This window comes from Phyllobates terribilis, unplaced genomic scaffold (genome assembly GCF_046119375.1).
Source record: "Phyllobates terribilis strain yellow unplaced genomic scaffold, ASM4611937v1 Scaffold_3__8_contigs__length_932513732, whole genome shotgun sequence".
Taxonomy (NCBI): domain Eukaryota; kingdom Metazoa; phylum Chordata; class Amphibia; order Anura; family Dendrobatidae; genus Phyllobates; species Phyllobates terribilis.
The window spans coordinates 199,630,352-199,652,925 of NW_027362763.1; positions in this window are offsets into that span (position 1 = coordinate 199,630,352).

The following is a 22,574-nucleotide window of genomic DNA, read 5'->3' on the forward strand; positions in this document are numbered from 1 at the left end:
TTCTAGGTTCTTCAAAGTAGCCACCTTTTGCTTTGATGACTACTTTGCACACTCTTGGCATTCTCTTGATGAGCTTCAAGAGGTAGTCACCGGAAATGGTTTTCACTTCACAGGTGTGTCCTGTCAGGTTTAATATGTGGGATTTCTTGCCTTGTAAATGGGGTTGGGACCATCAGTTGTGTTGTGCAGAAGTCTGGTGGATACACAGCTGATAGTCCTACTGAATAGACTGTTAGAATTTGTATTATGGCAAGAAAAAAACAGCTAAGTAAAGAAAAACGAGTGGCCATCATTACTTTAAGAAATGAAGGTCAGTCAGTGTGAAAAATTGGGAAAACTTTGAAAGTGTCCCCAAGTGCAGTTGCAAAAACCATCAAGCGCTACAAAGAAAATGGCTCACATGAGGACCGCCCCAGGAAAGGAAGACCAAGAGTCATCTCTGCTTCTGAGGATACGTTTATCCGAGTCACCAGCCTCAGAAATTGCAGGTTAACAGCAGTTCAGATTAGAGACCATGTCAATGCCACACAGAGTTCTAGCAGCAGACATCTCTTCAACAACTGTTAAGAGGAGACTTTGTGCAGCAGGCCTTCATGGTAAAACAGCTGCTAGGAAACCACTGCTAAGGACAGGCAACAAGCAGAAGAGACTTGTTTGGGCTAAAGAACACAAGGAATGGACATTAGACCAGTGGAAATCTATGCTTTGGTCTGATGAGTCCAAATTTGAGATCTTTGGTTCCAACCACCATGTCTTTGTGCGACGCAGAAAAGGTGAACGGATGGACTCTACATGCCTGGTTCCCACCGTGAAGCATGGAGGAGCAGGTGTGATGGTGTGGGGGTGCTTTGCTGGTGACACTGTTGGGGATTTATTCAAAATTGAAGGCATACTGAACCAGCATGGCTACCACAGCATCTTGCAGCGGCATGCTATTCCATCCAGTCTGCGTTTAGTTGGACCATCATTTATTTTTCAACAGGACAATGACCCCAAACACACCTCCACGCTGTGTAAGGGTTATTTGACCAAGAAGGAGAGTGATGGGGTGCTACGCCAGATGACCAGGCCTCCACAGTCAACAGACCTGAACCCAATCGAGATGGTTTGGGGTGAGCTGGACCGCAGAGTGAAGGCAAAAGGGCCAACAAGTGCTAAACATCTCTGGGAAATACTTCAAGATTGTTGGAAGACCATTTCCGGTGACTACCTCTTGAAGCTCATCATGAGAATGCCAAGAGTGTGCAAAGCAGTCATCAAAGCAAAAGGTGGCTACTTTGAAGAACCTAGAATATAAGACATATTTTCAGTTGTTTCACACTTTTTTGTTAAGTATATAATTCCACATGTGTTAATTCATAGTTTTGATGCCTTCAGTGTGAATGTACAATTTTCATAGTCATGAAAATACAGAAAAATCTTTAAATAAGAAGGTGTGTCCAAACTTTTAGTCTGTACTGTACAAGTGTGGTTTTGCAGTTCCATGGGTCAAATCTCTGTATTATCCTGCTTTTTTGCATTTTTTGCTGTAAAGAAAAACAGTAGTGTCTCCTGATTGATCAGACACAAATATATCTGTTGAAAATAGTCTGGTGCAGGCCCGAGAAATACAAGTGTGGTTTTGCAGTTCCACAGGTCAAATCTCTGTATTATCCACTTTTGGGCCATTTTTACCTAAAAAAAACCTGTTTGAGTGTGTCGCTCACTGTTCAGCTGCAAATATATCTATTTAAAATTTTCTGGTATACCCCAGTAAACAATAACTGTGGTTTTGCCATTCCACGGTAAAAAATCTCTATTATTCAGCTTTTGGTATTTTTTCCGTAAAGAAACACAGTAATAGTTTCTCCCTGATTGTTCAGATTGCTTAAAAGAGTCGGGTGTAGGCCAGAGAAATAGAACTGTGGTTTTCCTCTTCCACGGTTCTAATCTAATTTTTATTACCCTTTTTCCATTGATAGTGCGAGTGTAAGCTATTTTACTTCCTTTACAATGGGCAAGGCGCGTGGCAAGGTACGTGGAACTGGACGTTCTGGTGATGGTGCGTGCAGAGGACGGGGCCGTGGCCAAGGTGAAAATGTGCCACAACCAACAGCCACATCTTCTCGCTCCCACTTCTTGACTAAATTACTAGGGAAGCACAGAACAACACCAGTATTGCAAACTGATCAGTGTGAACAGGTTATTAATTGGATAGCAGATAATACTTCCAGTTACCTGGGCACCACCACCTCCGGTCTGTCTTCCACACGGTCAACTCTTAGTAGCTTTGAGTCTCGACTGCATACTCCTCCTCACCCTGATGCTCCTTCCTCCCACCATGCCGAGTGTCGTCAGACAGCAACTGATCCCACACTTGGACACTCTGAAAAGCTGTTCACTGGTCCATTTCCATATTTCGGCCCCTCGCCTGCTCCGCTTGACGTGGTGGAAGAGGAGATCCCATGTAGCGATGCCCAAATATTTGAACAGCCACGGCCACAGGAAGTCGACGCAGGCAATTTGTCACAAGAGGTGGACGATGACAAGACGCAATTGCTAGGAAGTGAGGAGGAGGATCGTGGTGCGCAAGTGGAAGAGGAGGAGGTGGTGGATGATCTAGTAACTGACCCAACGTGGCAGGAGGACATGCAGAGCGATGCCAGCAGCACACAGGGTGAGGGAGGCAGAGTACCCCAACAGGCAGGAAGAAGCAGTGTGGTGGCCGCACACAGAAGGCGGGCAACAATTCCCCGTAACACCAACACGAGGGACGTTGCCAGTACAACCTGTAGGTCTTCCAGAGTCTGGAATTTTTTTAAAGACTCTGCTGATAACCCCAAAAAGGCCATTTGTACCACTTGCCATGCCAGCATCAGCAGGGGTGACAAAACTACCAGCCTCACCACCACCAGCATGATCAGGCACATGGCAGCAAAGCACCCGACTTTGTGGGGCGAACCCCAGGGTCCACGACCAGTGTCAGCGGGTGTCACCACTGCTTCTTCCACTGTTTTGCGTGCAATAGAACCCCCTGTTGTGTGTGCAAGGCAATCCCCCGTCCATACTACATGCAAAGATGCCCCCTCCTCTCAATCTTCACTTGTTATGGCAGTTTCTCAAGAAACAGCATCAACGTCTACGTCCCACCGCAGCGTTCAGTTGTCCATATCCCGGACCTTTGAACGAAAGCGGAAATTCGCAGCTAACGCCCCACAGGCCACAGTCCTAAATTCACACATTTCACGACTGCTTGCGTTGGAAATGCTGCATTTTAGGCTGGTGGAGACGGAATCCTTCCGCAACCTTATGGCGGTGGCCGTCCCTCGGTACTCGGTCCCCAGCCGATACTATTTTGCCCGGTGTGCCATACCCGCACTACACAAGCACGTGTCCCAAAACATCTGCCGTGCCCTCAACAACGCAGTTACTGGGAGAGTCCACCTGACAACGGACACGTGGACAAGTGCTTGTGGCCAGGGACGGTACATCTCCCTGACGGCGCACTGGGTAAACATAGTGGAAGCCGGGACCCAGTCAGACCTTGGGACGGAACACATCCTCCCCACACCGAGGATTGTGGGCCCTATGTCAGTCAGAGTTGCCCCCACAGTGTACAGCTCCTGCGCATCATCCTCCTCCTCCTCCTCCTCATATTCAGCCTCCATCTCAGATATCACCACATCAGTTACAAGCTGGAAGCACTGCAGTACTGCCTCCACCAAGCGGCAAAAGGCTGTGCTGAAACTCATAAGCTTAGGTGAGAAACCTCACACTGCCTGTGAGTTGTGGACAGCTGTGAAAGAGCAGGCAGATCTGTGGCTGAGACCGCTGAACCTACATCCAGGTGTGACAATGGCCATAACCTGGTGGCGGCTCTGAGGCGAGGCGAGATCACACACGTACCATGCCTGGCTCATGAGCTTAACCTCGTGGTTCAGCGGTTTCTTAAATCGTACCCCGAGTTGCCAGATCTGCTCATCAAAGTACGCTGCCTGTCAGCTCATTTTCGCAAGTCGGCTACAGCTTCCGACGCCCTTGCTGTGTTGCAGCAGCTTCTGTCACACCGACTGGTGTGTGATGTCCACACACGTTGGAACTCTACCCTCCACATGTTGCAAAGGATTTGTGAGCAGAAGAGAGCAGTTGGGGAGTACCAGCTGCAACAAGGCCGTCGATATTCAGGTCAGACTCCACACATAAGACCTCAGGAGTGGACCTGGATATCTGACATATGTACCATCTTAACAAACTTTGAGGAGTCCACCAAGATGGTGAGTGTCGATGACGCCATCATTAGCGTCAGCATTCCACTTGTGCGTCTTTTGCAACGCTCTCTGCAGAGAATTAAAGAGGAGGCATTGCAGCCAGAGTATGATGAGATGGATGAAGAAGCCGTTGTGGTCGATTACACACAGCCCAGCCTCATCTCATCCCAACGTGCATTGGGGGACAATGAGGGAGAGGAGGAGGAGGAAGAACAGGAGCTTGTATCATGCGCTGTAGACGGTAGTACCTGTGCAACTGTCATACTGTCGGTTCAGCGTGGGTGGCCTGAGGACAGGGGGGAGGAGGAGGAGGAGGAGAGCATGGTCAGTCGTCATCTTGGTGAGGACACGGAAGTCTTGCCCGTTACCAGTCTGGCACGCATGGCTGACTTTATGTTACGCTGCCTTAACCGTGACCCTCGCGTTGTCAAAATGTTGGGTGACAGTCATTACTGGTTGGTGACACTTTTAGACCCCCGCTACAAGGAGAACTTTCACTCTTTTATTCCTGAGGTGGAGAGGTCTACAAAAATGAGGCAGTACCAGAAGGCCCTTGCTGCAGAACTGTTAAAAAAAATTCCCATCTGAACACGCTAGCGGCAGAGGTCACAGTTCGTTGACTAACCAAGGCGTACAAGCGAGAGAGAGGCAACTCCAATCCAGCAGAGGCAGGGGAACACTGTCAGCAATCTGGGACAGTTTTCTGAGACCCACCCAGCTTACAGGCCCTGAGGCGCGGGGTACTCTCACAAGGAGTGGAAAGTTTCAAAAGTTGGTGAGGGAGTACCTTGCCGATCGTACCAGCGTCCTCCGTGATTCTTCTGTGCCTTTTAATTATTGGGTATCCAAGCAGGACACTTGGAATGAACTCGCTCTGTACGCCTTGGAGGTCCTGGCCTGCCCTGCTGCTAGCGTGTTATCGGCGCATGTTTTTAGTGCCACTGGGGGAATTATAACTGATAAGCGCACTCGCCTGTCAACTGACAATGCTGACTAGCTGACCCTTATCAAAATGGACCAGACGTCTCATCACCACCAAATGACAGCAGAGTAACATAAAGTCAAATCCACTGTGTTATTTCGGGAGGCGTATTCACATGCACCGCTTCACACCCACACATGGGTATACGCTTCCTCATTTCGGCTGTTTTATGTTCTTCTCCTTATCCTCAGTCTCCACCACCACTATACCACCAGGGTGACCGTGGTCCGTGTTGCCATTATTGAAAGTTCCTCCGTCCTTATTTTTGTCAGCTTTTGCTTGGAAGGCATAAGCAAAGACTGTGGGAGACCCACTCCCCTATAATGGGAATAATATTTTTAAGATGCTGTACTGTATGGCTCTTGGAAGGGGCATTAAAAGCGTCTTGTTAAGCTACTGCGACCTCCACCACTTTTCCGAGGGGCATTCAAACCGTCTTGTTAAGCTACTGCGACCTCCACCACTTTTCCAAGGGGCATTAAAAGCGTCTTGTTAAACCACTCTGAACTCCACAGCTCTTCCAAGGGGCATTGAATTGTTGTTTTTAATTAACTTTAACCTCCACGACTCTTCGAACGGGCATTGCATTTCCTCCTAATTTTTGGCAGCTTTTGCTTGGAAGGCATAAGCTAATACTATGGGACACCCACTCCCCAATAATGGGAATAATGTTTGTAATATGCTGTACTGCATGGCTCTTGTAAGGGGCATTGCAAATTTCATCCGTCCTAATTTTTGGCAGCTTTTGCTTGGAAGGCATAAGCAAATACTATGGGAGACCCACTCCCCAATAATGGGAATAATGTTTGTAATATGCTGTACTGCATGGCTCTTGTAAGGGGCATTGCAAGTTCCTCCGTCCTAATTTTGGGCAGCTTTTGCTTGGAAGGCATAAGCAAAGACTATGGGAGACACACTCCCCAATAATGGGAATAATGTTTGTAATATGCTGTACTGCATGGCTCTTGTAAGGGGCATTGCAAGTTCCTCCGTCCTTATTTTTGGCAGCTTTTGCTTGGAAGGCATAAGCTAAGACTATGGGAGACACACTCCCCAATAATGGGAATAATGTTTGTAATATGCTGTACTGTAAGGCTCTTGGAATGGGCATTAAAAGCGTCTTGTTAAGCTACTGTGTCCTCCACGTCTCTTCCAAGGGGCATTCAGACCGTCTTGTTAAGCTACTGGGACCTCCACGTCTTTTCCGAGGGGCATTAAAACCGTCTTGTTAGGCTACTGTGACCTCCACGTCTCTTCAAAGGGGCATTAAAAGCGTCTTGTTAAACCACTCTGAACTCCACAGCTCTTCCAAGGGGCATTGAAATGTTGTTTTTAATTAACTTTAACCTCCACGACTCTTCGAACGGGCATTGCATTTCCTCCTAATTTTTGGCAGCTTTTGCTTGGAAGGCATAAGCAAATACTATGGGAGACCCACTCCCCAATAATGGGAATAATGTTTGTAATATGCTGTACTGCATGGCTCTTGTAAGGGGCATTGCAAATTTCGTCCGTCCTAATTTTTGGCAGCTTTTGCTTGGAAGGCATAAGCAAAGACTATGGGAGACACATTCCCCAATAATGGGAATAATGGTTGTAATATGCTGTACTGCATGGCTCTTGTAAGGGGCATTGCAAGTTCCTCCGTCCAAATTTTTGGCAGCTTTTGCTTGGAAGGCATAAGCAAATACTATGGGAGACCCACTCCCCAATAATGGGAATAATGTTTGTAATATGCTGTACTGCATGACTCTTGTAAGGGGCATTGCAAGTTACTCCGTCCTAATTTTGGGCAGCTTTTGCTTGGAAGGCATAAGCAAAGACTATGGGAGACACACTCCCCAATAATGGGAATAATGTTTGTAATATGCTGTACTGCATGGCTCTTGTAAGGGGCATTGCAAGTTCCTCCGTCCTTATTTTTGGCAGCTTTTGCTTGGAAGGCATAAGCAAAGACTATGGGAGACACACTCCCCAATAATGGGAATAATGTTTGTAATATACTGTACTGTAAGGCTCTTGGAAGGGGCATTAAAAGCGTCTTGTTAAGCTACTGTGTCCTCCACGTCTCTTCCAAGGGGCATTCAGACCGTCTTGTTAAGCTACTGGGACCTCCACGTCTTTTCCTAGGGGCATTAAAACCGTCTTGTTAGGCTACTGTGACCTCCACGTCTCTTCAAGGGGGCATTAAAAGCATCTTCTTAAGCCACTCTGAACTCCACAGTTCTTCCAAGGGGCATTGAAATGTTGTTTTTAATTACCTCTAACCTCCACGACTCTTCCAACTGGCATTGCATTTCCTCCTAATTTTAGTCAGCTTTTGCTTTTCAATGCAAAGGCGAAAACTAAGGGAGACCGACTCCCCAATAATGGGTAGAAGGTTTTTAGTACGCTGTAATCCACGTCTGTTTCAAGGGGGATTGCAGTTCCTCATAATTTTTGGAAAGCCTTCCATTCACTGCTTAGGCCAACAGTGTACAGGAGACCCAGTTGCTATAAATGGAAAAAACGGTTTAGTTAAGGCCCTCTGACCTACATGTCATTTCCAAGGGGCATTGGAGTGCCTCAAAATTTTTGGTAGACATTGCTCTCACTGTATGCCCTATAACTGTGTAGCCGAACCGCTATCACCTGAAGCTTTGTTTTAACGGGAGTCATAGAACTGGGATAGTAGCAGGAAAACATCCAGCAATCCTCGGAGGAGTTAGGATATGCGCCAAAACGCTGACCACCTCAGGCCTTGCCGCTACTATATACATGCGCTTGCATTCCAAGAAAACAAAGCAGATGCTAACTTGTATCATCATCATCATGGTCCTCACCTTGGCACTCTCAACTCCCCTGATGGAGAAGCCAGGGCCCACCGGAGGAGTCTGGTTCTCTGGTGGGCTCGTCCAATGCTGCCCTAAAGCAGGCCATGCTAAGAAAAGTGTGTGGGGGGATGTTCCAAGGAGAAATAGGGGCAGCTGGAGACCGTTTATGGACAGCCGGCTGCCCCAGGCGGCTGGGGACCGTGTGTGGACACCCGGCCGCGGGGTGGCTGGAGACAAAGTGTGGACACCCGGCCGCTGGGCGGCTGGGGACTGAGCATGGATACCAGGCCGCCAACGCAGCCATGACGTGGTGGCCAGATTCCGCCTCCACATGCCTAAAAGGCCCAATTTCAAGTGCAAGCAGTGTGGTATTGCAGCCTGGGGGTGGGTGGGTGGTTGGCTGCATATTTACGCTTGCATTGCAAGGAATGGGGGAGGTACAATTGAACACTGCCCTGGGACAAGAACTTGCATGGGGATAGTTGCAAGTCTGCATCTTCTGATGCGGCAAGGATGACTTCTGATGGGCACACTTTTAGGCAGTGACCTGGGTGTCAGAGATGCTTCCAGCGGTCTTCCCCATGCTGTTCCCATGTCTTTTCAGCACTGTATGCATGTGTCACACAGCACATGGCCAGATAAGGTTGTAAAATGTTAAAATGACATTTCCCGGTGAATGCATTTGTCACGGTTGAAAGCAATACAAAAGTACAAAAACGCATAAAAAATGCTACTTGTGAACATAGCCCAAGGTGTGGAGGAGTATTTTTTTTTTTGGTTATTTATTTTACCTTATACACAAGTCTTTACCCTGGAAAGGAACTTCCTTAACATATTTCACAGGAAAGCAGTTTCAGTTTCGTTTTTGAACATTTTATTGTGAGCCCTTAAAAGTGGCTTAATACCTCTGACCACGTTGTTGACAGCAGTGACCTGGGGGGCAGAAATGCTTCCTGGGGCGATGCCCATGCTGTCCCCATGTCATTTGGGCACTGTCACTATCGTTTTGGGCACTTGTTAGGCTTTTAAAAGACTGCCGGGGGTGCCGCAGCAAAAATGCTCGGGTCTCCCATAGACTAACATTGGGCTCGTTGCTCGGGTCGAGCACCCGAGTATCAAGGCGAGCTCAGCCCGAGCTTCGAGCACCCGAGCATTTTAGTGCTCGCTCAACACTGATAATAATGAGAAATGACACAGACCTTCACAACTTTATTGTTGCAAAACATACTGATGGCATTGGTTACAGAAAATTTTGTAAACTACTGAAGGTTTCAGTGACCACTGTTGGGGCCCAAATCCAGAAGTGGTAATAACATAATTTCACCATAAACCGGCCACGGCCAGGTGCTTCCCGCAAGATTTCAGACAGAGGAGTGAAAACAATTATCAGAAGAGTTGTCCAAGAGCCAAGGATCACAGAGCTACAGAAAGACCTGGAATCAGCAGGTACAATTGTTTAAAAGAAAACTATAAGTAATGCACTCAACCACCATGACCTGTATGCATGCGCAACACGCAAGACTCCATAGCTGAATAAAAAACATGTTCAAGTGCGTTTATAGTTTTCTCAATAACATTTAGACAAACCTGTGAAATACTGGGAGAATATAGTCTGGTCAGATGAAACCAAAATTGAACTCTTTGGATGCCATAATACACATCATATTTGGAGGCCAAAAGGCACAGCATATCACCCCAAAACACCATAACAATATTGAAGTTTAGAAGTGGAAACACCATGGTGTGGGGCTGATTTTCAGCATACGGCACTGGCAAACTTCATATGATTGAAGGAAGGATGAATGGACAAATGTACTGAGACATTCTTGACAAAAATTTGCTGCCATTTTCAAGGATGATGAAGATGAAACGAGTGGACATTTCAGTAAGACAATGATTCCAAACAGACAGCCAAGGAAGCTCTCAACTAGTTTCAGAGAAAGAAAATAAAGCTGCTAGAATGGCCGAGCCAATCACCTGACCTGAATCCAATAGAAAATTTATGAAGGATTTAAAGCTCAGAGTTCATAGGAGGAGCCCACGGGATCTTCAGGATTTGACAGCTATGTTGATGAAAAAAGTAAAAAAGTTATGACTCTTGGAAGAAAACGAGGAAACAAAGAGAGTGCAAAAATAAACAATTCACCCAGTCCTTAAACCTTTCCCGAGATATGACACACAGTTACGTCATATGTCAGATCCGTGACTTTGATGCAGGTTCGCAGGCAGTGCCTGCATCTTTCATGATGGCTAAATAATTCAGGCATCATCTGCCTCTAACAGCCACAGGTGGAGCCGAGCTCTGCCCGCATCCATTAACAAATGAAATGCCGCTGTTAATGTCGGACAGCAGCATTTAACATGCACAGGCAGGGGGATGCATGATTCCACACGCCCATTGGCGGCTGTGATGTGATCGCAGGGCGCCAATGGGTTACCATGAGGGTCTGCTGAAGACCCCCATTCTCGTCATGACAGTTGTCCTGTGAACACCAGTGTTAGGGCTCGCTCTCACTTGCGATTAAATCGAACGAATGCAATCCGATAAAAAATCGGATTGCATTTGGACCAATTTCATCCTATGATGGTGTGCTCAGTGGCGTTTTCTCTTCCTGCGCCGATCAGATTGCGATCGGGCTGGAAATAAATCGCAGCATGCTGCGATTGCATGCTGCATTCGGATTGCACGCACCAATATAAACTATGGGTGCGTGTGAAACATCGCACTGCCGTCGGATAACACCCGAGTGCAGTGAGATACCCGCCGATGTCAGAAGCAGAGGGGATGGAGAAATTGATTTCTCCGTCCCCTCTGCAGCTGTGCTGTGATCCTCTCTGTGCGAGAGGATCGCAGCACGGAGCTCTGACATTCAGCTCCCTCTCGCAACAGATCTGGAGCTGAATGTCATTATCGGATGTCATACGCTAGTGGGACCCCGGTCTTTAGCTTGCATTCATAGGAGATGGTGATTTTAGCTATACGTGTATAGTTCAAGCGATCAGATGATCGCAGCTTCAAGTCCCCTAAGGGGACTATTAAATACAAATAAAAGTAAAAAGAAATGTTTTTAAAAATGTAAGCTCAGGGCTCAAAAAATAAGCAATCACACATCAACATATCCTGAAAATTGAAAACATTATGGTTCTTGGAAAATGGCAACAAAAGCAACTTTTTTTTTTTAGAGATTTCTTTTGATTTTTTTTCTTTTGACTCTTTAAAAAAAAACTATGCATGTTTGATATATGCGTACTCATACTGACCTGGAGAATTATATAGGCTGGTCAGTTTTACCATATTGTGAATATGGAAGATAATAAAAAAAATTGTGAAATTGCAATTTCAATGCACTTGCAATATTTTCCTGCTTTCCAGTGCATCACATGATAACATAAATGATGTCATTCAAAAGTACAACTTGTCCCGCAAAAAAACAAGCCCTCATACGGCTATGGGGAAGAAAAAATAAAACGCTATGGTTCTTGGAATAAGGGGAGGAAAAAACTAAAATGAAAAAATGGAAAATGACTGTGGCATGAAGGGGTTAAGGGATTAATGAAACGCGATTTCAAACATTTTTTAATAAAAAAAAAACCTCCAAAAGAAGTCCATATTCTTCAACTCCTAGACAATGCAGATATTTCTGCTTTTGCTATTCTCCTACCATGTGCTGTATATTTGTCATGCAGGATACCATTGAAATATTGTAAATTGTGGTTTTACTTTAGAGGGAAAGCACAAGCACTGCATTGGTCATAATATATTAGTGTAGTCTCCCCTGTGTTTTCTGCAGTACGTGGTCCCGAGGTGTATTCTGACGGCAGCATGTTGGCCGTGCACTGGGAATGGCAGACTTGGCTGTCAAGACTGTCTGCATTGGGGATCTATAAATAACACCGTCCCTTGAGCTGCTGGATCTGATGGCTGGGATTAGTCGTATGTACAGTGACAGAAGGGGCTCTGCAGGATACCCCTGATCCGTAGCTATCTCTGATGTCCTCCAGGGACAAACTCCTACCTGTATCACTGACTACTCTGCAGATGCAATCACTCCAGTCCTTGTATACGAAAAGCTTTCCAAATACACATTCAGCTCATGTCTATTAACTATTAAAGGAAACCTGTCATAGGCAAAAACACTATTCACCAGCATATATACGGTTAATCTGCAGGTGAATCGTCTTAAAATTCTGCCTGGCCACCTTACTGAAAGCAGACTACCGGGAGAAAATGGAGTTATATCCTCCCCGGAACCGCTCACTTGTCATCTAGGCGATGCAGAGAGCAATTATAAGTGTCCATAATCACTTCCCGGCACTTTGATCGACAGCTCGTTCTGCACATTAAACGCTGCAGTGCAGACTGTCAGAATAATGGAGCGTGATTACAGCCACCGCTCACAGTATAGTGAGCGATGACTCTATTTGCTCCCTGCACCACCTCAATGACTGAAAGTGAGCAGGTTTCTGGATCATATAAGTACATTTCCTTCCGTTAGCAGCTCTTTCACTGAGTCGGCCAGGTAGATTTCCTTTAAAGAGAGACTAAACCTTAGTAGTTAACAAAGTTGCACTCTGTAGTGCTATAGCATGTAAACCTGAAATATATGAAATATGAATTGTATTACTACTCTAGATAATAGGAAAAAATGGAGACACTTAATTTGGCCAATTCATGCATGCCCAGAAGCCAAAGACAAGGCGATCTCCTGTTGCTGGAGACCTATCCTAATGTGAATCCTCTCCTAGGCTGTAGCCTGTATTTATATGAGTAATAAGGACCCTGCTGCAATTGATACCGCCATGGGCTGAATGGTGGAGTGCTTGGTCAAAGAGACAGTTTTCTGTTTGGAAGTGACAGTCAGTCTTTAGTGTTATTTAAAACTTAGTAATGTTAGAGGATCACTAATCGAGTGGGGCCCCCACTCCTCTTGGTTTGTGTTGAATTATGTGTTACTCTTTTATGTCTTTATTGTCTGTACATGTCCGCTCTGTAATGTAAAGTGCTGCGGAATATGTCAGCGCTAAAGAAATAAAAATTATTATTATATTATTATTGTGATGCCATTATACGCACAATGAATTATAGAAATAGATTTCAAAACTTTAGTTATTCTTTATCGTAACACTGAAAGATAAAAACTAAGGGCTTGACTCATTAAAGCTTTTATGCCAGTGTTCTGGTGTATGAAGCATTTAAATGTTACATAATTTTGCTGCAACTCAAGGCTGCACTAAAATTATGCGACTGTTTGCATCTTCACGCTATTTTCACCCAGCTCCGACAAAGCGGCCAGAGCTTGGGTGGGACTGAGACGTGGCGACCACCACTCATCAAAATCATAATTAGGAGCGGTGTTCGCTACACCACATATCTTAGTCCAGCAAGGACTGTAGTAGAATTTCTGTTGAGGCGCACATAGAGGTACACGAGACTCATCCGCCACTCCTCATTCATGAAGAGGCTTACTCCAGCCAAACTCCTCATCAAGACTGTCATTCTTGATTACCTAAGTGTTACTCATGCATCATCAGTGATCTTCTAATATAAGTAACTAATTGCTCTGTTCCCTTTGGAGTGCGCGTAAACTATAATCACATATGAGAAATATGAAATTAGCCACTTCTACTCATAGGCAAAAAAATGGGCACCTGACATAGCATTAGGCAATGACATAGTTAGGCAGCACACTAGGGTCTCGTTTCCTGATCCATTTGCACAGAGCCCTGACCAATTTCAATGGTGTCTCAAGGCGCCAATGGAGTGATAGTGGAAACTGAAATGCTTTGGTTACTATCAGTACAGCTTTTTGGAGTTGGACCCCAAGCGATGAGTAAGTTATCCCCTATACTATTCGATACTAAGAATGGCCCTTAACCCTTTTCGCTGTCAGGGCTTTCTCAACATTTTGCACCTCTTTTAGCCAGGACAATTTTTGTACAAATAAAACCTAAGTTAGTGAATATTAATCCCTTCACTGCACGGTAATTTTTCCCTGTTTCGTTTTTGTTTTTTTATCCCCTTCTTCCAAGAGCCATAACTTTTTTCTGGCCATATGAGGGCTTGTATTTTGCGGGACGTGTTGTACTTTTGAATGACACCATTCATTTTTCCATATAGTGTACTGGAAAAGGGTAAAAAAAAATTCCAAATGCGTTCATATTGCAAATTTCAATTGTTTTTGGGGTTTTTTATTTACCATGTTGACTATATGGTAAAACTGACCTGGCAATATTGTTTTCCAGGTCAGTATGAGTACACAGATACCAAAGATAAATAGTTTTTTTTATTATTAAGATTTGGAAAAAAAAATCAGAAATTTGTAAAAAAAACAACTTATTTTGCTTTTGTCACCATTTTCCAAGACCAGAAACGTATAAATTTTTTGGGATATGGGGCTGTGTGAGAGCTTATTTTTTGTGCCCTGAGCTGACGCTTTTAATGATACCATGTTGAGGTAGATTAAATAAGCCTTCAAGTGCCCACATCCAAGGTAGGGACACTACTTTTGACGTACAAGTACCTCAAAAGTAGTGAAGGGGTTAAATTGATATTAACGTCCAATATCTATATATTTTCCGAAAGTAGACACCTGGCACATTGTCAAAGTGCCACTAAGAGACACTTGCATACTTTTCTTTATCAAAGAGAATGTGTTTTTGTAAAAAAAAAAAATAATAATAATGAAAATTTATATTAGAGGCTAAAAATGTGTCTCAAACAGAAAATTACATACAGCACAGCTGCATAAAATAAAAGTTTAACATATGCTTCGTCAGTTCAGACTGCTAAGCCTTTGTCCACATTTTATATATCTTTATAAAATCATAAGGACTGGAAAAAAAAAAATCAGGTTCTTCGCTGGAAAATTCAAATCTGGCATGTGTCAATTCACGTAAATGCCTTCATTGATCCGCTTCATTCCGAGCTTGTTTTTCATGTCACATGTGCTTTATATTCATACTAAATTTAGGTCGATATATTTTGAATCAGTAAAACAAAAAACTTAAAATTTAAATGTGTACTTTTCAAACTTTTAACATGTCTGCCCTTTAAACAGATTGTCATAACACACAAAATAGTTAATAATTGACGTTTGCCATATGTCTACTTTATGTCGACATCATTTTTTATAGTCTACTAGCTGTACTACCCGGCTTCGCCCGGGTTAATAACTGCTGTTAGCAAAATAGAATGTGTTAACAAAAATGTATTCTCCACACAAAAAACACAAAACAGATAGATAGAAATGTAATTATTAAAAGGAAAAAACTAAGCTAATAGAAGCATTTCACAACATATATTTCAACACCAGAGATATTCCACACAGATTTAACTAAATTGGCCAAGTAACGTGAAGTAATCTTCTACTCCTTATTCGAGAGCCTTTTGATAAACGACATTCTTAGTTCTTCCTTCAGGTGCAAACACGAACAGATTTTTGGCTGTTCCAACTCTTGAACAGGCCACATAAAGTTGACCATGAGAAAAGCATGGAGATTGTAAATCGATTCCAACTACTTTCCAGGATTGTCCCTGAGCCTTGTTGATGGACATAGCAAATGCCACTCGAACAGGAAACTGGAGGCGTTTAAAATCAAAAGGCAAATCAGATGGAATGAGAGGAATTGTTGGAATGAAAACATCTTCTCCTGTGGCACATCCTGTCAAAATGGTTGCCTCAATTACATGTGGAAACATATTCTTAATCAAGAGTCTTGTTCCATTACACAGCTTTGGTGGATCCAAATTTCTCAATAACAGAATAGGTGCTCCAGGTTTTAGAAAGAGGTTGTGAGGAGGAAGTCCTTGTGACTCCAAGGAATTGAGGAACTCAGTTGGATAAAATAATGCTTTAGCAGGGTCTATTACTGTATCCACTGACTTGTAGGTTGTGCACACACATGGAAGGAGATTTAGAATTTGAAGATTGATCTTGTTGACACTGTCATTTTTGGGAGCTAGAATAGCCCCTTCACACAGCCAGCCAGAATTTTTGAAGTGGAGTTGAATGTTTGGAAAAACCTTTGCTTTCAACTCCTCAATGGAAGTCACAATGCACCAAAAGTTGCTTGGGAAGGTGATCTATCCAGTGGTTGAGTTTACTGGTGCCTTGCCATCTCCAATAGTCAACAGCTGGCTCGAAAACAGTCCAGCAGAAACATCGCCTGTCATGTAGACCCTCATGTTTGTGTTCAGTGACATTTTCTTTACTTTTCTCCAAAGGTAAGATGCTTTGAGACAGGCATTCAGTTCGTCTGCAGGGGTTGATCTTGGAATAACAGGTAGTCACTTGCCAAAACAACTATTCCTCCCATGATATATTTGTTGCTACTCAGGTCTTGCAGCAGTCTGTCCACTGCTTCCAGAGCCCTTTTGTGTGACATGGTACATTCATCCCAAATGATGGCACTGCATTTTTGAAGCAATTTGGCCTGTCCTGATCCCTTGGCAATATTACACACGGGGCTGTCACTATGAGACAGGTTAAGTGGTAGTTTGAATGTCGAATGTGCTGTCCTGCCACCTTTTAAAAGCGTAGCTGCAATTCCAGAAGATGCCACTGCAAATGCAATCTTTTTTTTGTTGTCGAAATTTTGCCAGGAGCAAGTTGATTACAAATGTCTTTCCTGTTCCACCTGGAGCATCAAGGAAGACAATCCTACCTTTGTTGGTTTCACTGAAACTTAAAATGTAGTTATAGGCGTCCCTTTGATCTGGTATCAATATTGGCTCGTTCTGAGACACAAATGCTGTCAGTTCATCAATATTGTAGTTTGTTTCTAGGAAAATCTCCCTACACATTTGGATGCCTTCAGGATTTCTTATTGGAGCAGGCAAACCAAGCAACTGTAAGGCTTTTCCTGACATTGCTATGCACTGATCTTCAAGGAGCATTAAAGTTTCATTGAACATTTCCTCCGTGAAGTTGATGAGTTGCTGAGGTGTCTTAGTCGCTTTGGGGTTTGTGTGTCCCAGTGTCCATCATTTTCCAAAAGTCCTTTTCTTTGGCAAGTTTCCCTGAATGTTTCACACACATGGCCTCTGACGGTCTTCAGGTCAGAAAATGATGTAGGGCCTTTGACAACATGAAGTAACATGCGCAGGTAGAAGCACTCTGCATTTGACGGATGAAGAGTGTAGACGTGACCAAGAGTATCAGTTACTTTCACCCCTGGATAGCCTTCAATATCAAGCCCCCGTTTCCTCCGTTCCAGTGTTTTTATGGAGGCATTCCAAGTGTAGTACTTTGGTAAATCATAGTAGAGAATTGATTTTGCAAAAGGGTCTTGATTGACACAGCTCAAAAAATGCCAAGAGGGTGGTCTTAGGTGGTGTTAGGAGCTGCTGCTGCAAGTTTGCTGGGTTAAAGTAAATTCGCTGTCCATTTTCCAAGTGCATACTCAGATGCACAACTGGTGAGTAGCACTCATGAATGGAGAATCCTAGTATTCTCCAAACAGCTTCATTGCTGCTTATGTACCTGCCCATCTGAAATGCCTCCACTTCATCAATAATAGGTCCATTTTTCTGGAGTTCAAAAACTGCTTGATCACTTCCTTTGTGGACATATTTGCTGATATACTTGATTGATTTCACAGAGTGACAAGATTCGACATTTATGTGGGCCTGGAAGATTTTTGAGAGCAAAGGGTTGTAAGGCACTACCAATCTGTTGTCAATTTCTATCTCTTGGAGTGATGATCCAACACGCATTTTGAGCTTTGCTATAAAACCACCATCCCCTGGCTTTCTTCTTCGGTAGACTGGATATCCATCTTGTCCTGTTTGGGTTTCTTGGACCAGGGATCATGGGTAATGCTTTGAACACCTGCCTTCAATCATACAGGGAGAATTTTTGTTCAGACTCCCACACGGACCATGGATCATGTTTTTTTGTGATGGTGTCAAACAGCAATGGGTCAATCTGAGGGTCTGGCAATTCGGTACTGATGATATTGTCAATTTCGGTAGGCTGTATTTTTTGCTTCAGCCAAATCAAGATGTGGGCGTGAGGAAGACCTCTTTTTTGCCATTCAACTGAATACATCCAGCACTGCATCTCACCATAAATATGTGACTTTGTGATGAGATTAGTCATTTTTGAAAGTTTCTGTTTGAAAATCCGAGCAATAAGGTCATGGCGATTCACTGTTTTTTGGCCCGGCAACAGGTGCCCTCCAATTTCCTCCCAGGCAGGATTGCAAGTAAAGGTGATGAAAAGATCTGGACAGCCATACTTTCTCACATAAGTCATTGCATCCTGTGTGTATTCATGCATGTGTCGTGGGCTTCCAGTGACAGTTAATGGAAGAATAACCATTTTCCCCAACTCTTTTGGATCAGCATCATTTGCAACAGCATCTCTAAGGTGAATATATTCCTCTGCCCTGAGCTTCTTTTGATTTAGTCGGATATATAAAAGACGTTCACTCTCAATCTTTGCATACATGTCAACAATAAATTGGTGGAAGAGGTGTTTGCATTTCAAGATGTGATTTTCCTCTGCAAATCTTGTCATGATCCTATATGCATAGAAGTCCATGGCAGACACTTTTTTTCTTGAAGGGTTGCCTGTTGTAGGATCTGTCTGAGGTATTCCAAAATGATAGCCATCCTGTCCCTGCCAAAAGATGATTGGATATTGCAGAGCATCATAGGACCTGTGAGTTTCTGCTACTCGTTGCAAACTATTGTTCCTTTTCTGAAGCACAATGTCACGGCTTTGAAAATCATTACCTACAATCAAGATGGCTACCTCATCAAATGTGGGAGCATTGAAACGTCGCTGATGTTCACCTTGTGGTGTTTTGTCAGCTCGAATGACAACCTTGTAATCGTCATTTGGCATGCATTCAAGTGCAATCTAGAAAAGTTGAACATATACATTGTTGGAGTGAAGGAACTGCTGCAAAATAGTGACAATATCAAGGCGAGTGTTAGGAATTAAAGAGCATCTCCGCTGAGCCTCTGCTTCTGCATTTCCCATAAAGAAGAGTTGAAGAAATTGAGGTTCTTCTCCTTGTAATGGAAGCAGTGAGCCAATTGAGTGGTAAACCTGTCCTTGAACTTTAAATGTCGGCATAAATCCTGTTGTAAACACTTCTTTTGTTGCACCAAATGATGTAATTTGGAAGCAGGAGTTGTACTTCCTAATGTTGTCCAAGAAATGCTTTGATATTGTACTGGTACCTGTCATAAGAGACTTTAGGGGATCTAGTGGTGACAGGAGAGGTGGAAGTTTTATCTTGCCATTTGCACAGCATAAACCTGGCGGTTCATCTTTCCATTTCAGGGCACTGCAGTACATGCAGACCACATCCATTTTTCCTATCTGAACTTTAGGATTATCCTGATAGTTTATGTCTGACTGGTAACAAAATGCAGCATGATTCAAATGTCCAACCATTTCCTGTGCCCTGGTGGAAGAAATAGCAATTCTCTTAGTGGCAAGTCGGCCTTCTCTCTGCTGAGATGACTCATTGGCCCTTGAGGAAGCAGCTCTTCTTCTCTTATCTGCAAGCCTCGCTTCCCTCTCCTCAGAAAGTTCATTGGCTCTTGAGGAAGCAGCTCTTGTTTTCATGTCTGCAAGCCTCGCTTCCCTCTCCTCAGAAAATTCATTGGCCCTTGAGGAAGCAGCTCTTGTTTTCATGTCTGCAAGCCTCGCTTCCCTCTCCTCAGAAAGTTCATTGGCACTTGAGGAAGCAGCTCTTGTTTTCATGTTTGCAAGCCTCGCTTCCCTGTCCTCAGAAAGTTCATTGGCTCTTGAGGAAGCAGCTGCTGTTCTCATGTGTGTCAGCCTTGTTTCTCGGTCTTCACATTTTTCATTGGCCCGTAATGCAGCTTTTCTTTTCGCATCAGCTGACATTCGTGCCATGAAATTCCTTTTCTTATGAGGCATATTGTGGTAAAAATAGTCTGTAACTGGCAGTTTCTATATCCTCTCACATAGAAGTAATGTGGCTGACATCAGCCTTTCCACCAACACACCCTAACTGACATCTTATTACCTTACACAAGCTTTGTTATACTGAGAATGTCCTTTGTTGCTTATATTAACCAATGACAGCTCAGATTAATTAACTGTAGCAAAATAGAAGCTGAGCTGTGATTGGTTGCTATTGGCAGCCTGATAAATCTTTGTGAGATGCGTTTTGTGTGTGCTGAGGGTGGTATATGTGTTCAAGCACGTGGTAGTGTGTGGGGCATTTTGTGTGTGTGTTCATATCCCCGTTTGTGGTGAGTATGAGTATCCCATGTCGGGGCCCCACCTTAGCAACTGTACGGTATATACTCTTTGGCGCCATCGCTCTCATTCTTTAATTCTCCCTTATTCACATGTGGCAGCTGTCAATTGGCCTCCACACTTTTCCTTGCACTTTTTCCCCATTATGTAGATAGGGGCAAAATAGTTTGGTGAATTGGAACGCACGGGGTTAAAATTTCGCCTCACAACATAGCCTATGACGCTCTCGGGGTCCAGACGTGTGACTGTGCAAAATTTTGCGGCTGTAGCTGCGACGGTGCAGATGCCAATGCCGGACATATACACACACACACACACACACACACACACACACACACATACACACACACACACACACACACACACACACACACACATACACACACACACACACACACACACATACATACATACATACACACATTCAGCTTTATATATTAGATTCATTTTTTTGAGACATTAGACAACTTAAAAATTTAGCATTTTATTTAAAAAAATGCACTCCTTATAGTATTCAAAATAGTGCCATATTGTAAGAGTTGTAACTTGTTATTTTTTCTGTTGACAGAGCTGTATAAAAGGGCTTATTTTTTGCATGACGAACTATAGTATTTATCACTGCCCGTTTTGAGCGTTATTTTTTTTTTTTAAGTTAAATGACCATAAAACAGTAATTCTGGCCTTATTTTAATCTTTGTTTTTACTGATGTTTACTGGCTGGGATTAATATCGTACTCATTTTATAGTTTGAGTCATTATGGACATGATAATACTAAATATGTATTTATGCTTTATTACTTTCTCACAAAAAAATCCCGTATTTTACAAATCATATGTATTTTATTTGTTTGGCAACGCGGATTTATGATGGTTTGTTTTTTATGAGATGAGTTTTATTAGTTGGTATAATTTTGGGGCATGTGATTATTTCATTTGATTTTACGCAATTTTTTCAACTCAAAGTGACCAAAAATCATGGCTTTTTCATGTTGTTCACCAGAAAAACTAAGTGACAAACTATGTGCAGGTGTTTTTTTTCTTCCAATAACATACTCAAAAGAAAGAAGGGATATTTACATTTTTACATTATTATTATTTTTTTTTTCTCAACTTTAATTTTTTTACTTTACACTTATTTTTACAAATGGACTGGAGGGGGGTCTCACATGATCTCTATCCTGTCCCTGCAGCCTGTCAACTTCCACACACCCATCGCCTTCTTCACACTGGCTGAAGTCAGAACATTTTAATAGGCTGTACCTGAGCCTGGATCACAGTTAGGGCTCTTTCACATATCAGTATCTCCGGTACGAGTGGTGACAGTTTCCACACGTACCGAGGACACTGAGACACACAGACCCATCAAAACTATGGGTCTGTGCACATGTCAGTGTGTTTCCACGGACCTTGTGTCTGCTCCACACACTGACATGTTCGTTTTTTTGCAGATGCACGGATCGCAAAAGTGTCTCACGCTGAACACACATGGATGACATCCGTGTGTTATCAGTGTGACAAGGACTGGCACCTGGGAATCAGAGCTACAGGTAGCGCTGTTCCCAAACGCTACGTACTGAACTCTGCCCTTATAGTTCCCTGCCGACGCTGTGATCGGCTCATTCTCCCCGGCTCCTCGGCGTCAGCAGTCGCATGGATTACAGTGGGGGACATCTCCAGACAGGTAAGTATATGGATTTTATTATTTTATTCTTATTTTTACACAGGGACACTGCGGGATCAGGCTACTACTTCCCTCATCATTGTCCCTACTCGTGCTGATCATAGCATCGGCAGGGAACCATGATGAGGGCAGAGTTCAGCATCAGGCCCTTGAGAACAGCGCTAACTGTAGTGCTTATTCCTAGGCGCCCGTTCGTGTGATCCTGATGCGGCACACGGATGCAAAGCGTAAAACACACATGGGCACAAGGGACATGGATCTGCGGTACCAATTTTTCCAGTACTGGAAATATATAGAAGTGTGAAACCGGCCTTAGGGTGGTTTCACACGTCCGGATATTTCCGGTACCGGAAAAACCCGTACCGGAGATATCCATGTCCGTGTGAACCTGTGTGCCGCATCAGGAGCACACGTATCAGCTTTTGGGAATCAGCAGTACAGTTAGCACTGTTCCCAAGCGCCGGGTGTGGAACGCTGCCCTCATCATTGTCCCTTGCTTGCACTGTGATAAGCACGAGCAAGGGATAATGTTGAGAGTAGTAGTCTGCTCCTGCAGTATCCATGTGTAAAAATAAGAATAAAATAATAAAATCCTTATATTCACCT